The following is a 2,500-nucleotide window of genomic DNA, read 5'->3' as shown; positions in this document are numbered from 1 at the left end:
TTGAATAAAGAAGGTATAATGTGCATACATGATGAAATATAACAGCCACACAAAATATGAAATCCTGACATTCAGGGAAACAAATGGAACTAAAGATCATTGTGTTAAGTGAAATAAGCAAGAGTAAGAAAGAGAAATATCATGTATTTTCTCTGACTTGTGGTAGCTTATGTATAGAGTATGGAAACTATGGATATGAAATAACTTCATATTTCATTATACACATTGCTTCACTGAATCATACAATGTAAGTTATTATACACATTTTATTTCCTACATTATGATCATTGTCACAAATCTCACTCTGCAACACTAATATCTCTGTTTTCAAGAAAAATAGTGTATGTATATATATGATATCTACATTTGAAGTGAGTGTGGTGAAGTGTTAAAGAAACTGAAATAATAATAATAATAAAACAAGGTCCTGAGGGAGGATGAACATTAGAAAATCAAAGTCCCTTCCTTTCTGTTTCCTTGGACTTACACCTTCATAGTGAGTATATGGATAGCAGCCCATTGTGCAGGTGAACAGCAGTTCCTGATAAAGACCCAGACAGTACCTGTGACAAGGGATCAGACCCTGTGGCCCTTTCCCATGGGCCCCCTCTTTGGGCACTAAGTTGCTGGCAAATTCTTTCAATCATTGAATGCTTCTTTGTCTCACTAGGAGAGTGTTTACTTAAAATGCTTATCTGCAGCACATACAGTCAGTGGAAAAAAATGTAAAACACTCTCTTTGGTCATAAATGAAGTTTCCTGAGGAAAAAGCCAAGGTGGCTTTGTTAATCATTAAACCTGCCCAATGGTCAAGTATGAACTTTTACTCTGGTACAGGTTTGGACAGCATGCAAATGAATTAGGTAAGTTACAGTGCAACTTGAGTGAGTAAGTTATAGTCCAAAACGAGTGAGTTACCTGCTTGGTAGCTGCAATGTGATCATTGGTTCTGGGTAGAGAGAAACAAGATCATTTAGAGAGAAAAGATGAGTTCTCCTTTGAGTCTCGAGGAATGAACACAAAAAGGTACTGTTTTCTGTTTTTCTGGGTGCTACATCTTTTGCAAGATGAGAGATCTAAAATGTAGAGAACTTACAGCCTTGTCTCAAAGTTTATAAAGGAGGTGAAATGAGGGAGCTGGAAGGAGAAGGAAGCGGGGGGTGAAGACAGTGAGAGAAGAAACGAGGAGAAAGGACCTACTTAAATGCACATGGCTTTTCTCTGTGCTTGAAAGTTTTCTTGTTAAAAGAAATAAAGTGAGTACAAGCTTACCCTTATGAAGGAACAGTGGCATGATTAACTCGTTCTAAGAAGAAGAGATCATTCTAGGAAGAAAAGATACAGGTTGGAATATAGGTTTTAAGAATGTTTATTTTCATGGTTCTAAGTTGAGAGTAGGCAATTTAGGAGTTGGCAGCTTGGGAGTAAGATGAAATGTTAAAGTCACACAACAAGGTTGAAAGTAGACATTGCTGTGTTATGTGCTTCTGGACAAAGCAGCAAATACTCCTGGGGACTTTCTCTATGCAGCAATTACATTTCTACAGATTGAGTGCTTATAGCTTGAATTCTGTTCCAATAGACCTAACATTACTGGGAATTTTGTGACTTTAAGGAACACTTGCTGAATCTCCTTATAAATTGGAATTGTTTACAGAAATGCAAAAAGCCTTCACCCCTGCTCTGTGCACAACTTGAGGGCAGGTGCACAGGTAATTTGTTCCCCAAATTCCTGGCACAGTATTCAGCATGTAGTAGTAACATAATAAACATTTTCAGCTTTGATTTAAATATAAGCATTTTTGTACTATGGGCTCTCTTAATCAGGGCACACTTATCAGGTAAGTGGGATTAATTGTGGGATTTGTTTCTTCTCTGGGAGTTTACTGTGGCTTCTATGTTTTCTGAAATGATATATTCCTTCGGTTAATCTTTTTTTTTAAAATAAAGTTAAATGCCCAATGATACACATGTGCATATACTTTTGTAATTCCTTGAACTCTAAGAATATCCCAGGGCTTTTGTCTGTTGGAAAATTTCACTGATTCTGTCTGCTTCAGTGCTGGAAAACAACTCAGCACCCTCGGACAGAGCAGGCTTCATGGTGTTGTCCAAGCCTGAGTTTTTATCCAGCTTCTAAGGATTCTACACATCCCACATGGACATGAAGGCTATCTCACCAAGATTAGTTGAATCCAGATTTACGATATTCACATACGTATTCATCACTTAAAATTGACTGAGTATCATGTGAGCTCTTTCTAGTAAGGGTATGAAAATAGGACCTTGAATCACTTTAGCGACTGTGCCATGTTGAAGAAGTTGTGGGATATTATGCTCTTTGTTCCAGGTTCCTTAGAGGTTTATTATTATTATTAATTATTATTATTATTTGAATTGAAAGAGGTTGATGAGAATTGGAATGTCTGGGGAAAGATCCAATGCAGGGAGTGGTTCCCGAGTGGGGTTGGGCAGGAGGGCTGGAATCTTATTAGGCCAC

The sequence above is a fragment of the Ochotona curzoniae genome, unplaced genomic scaffold, assembly GCF_017591425.1.
Source record: "Ochotona curzoniae isolate NIBS_2020 unplaced genomic scaffold, NIBS_Ocur_1.0 contig_3819, whole genome shotgun sequence".
NCBI lineage: Eukaryota > Metazoa > Chordata > Mammalia > Lagomorpha > Ochotonidae > Ochotona > Ochotona curzoniae.
The sequence above is the reverse complement of the archived record's forward strand: the minus strand, read 5'-3'. Positions refer to the sequence as shown.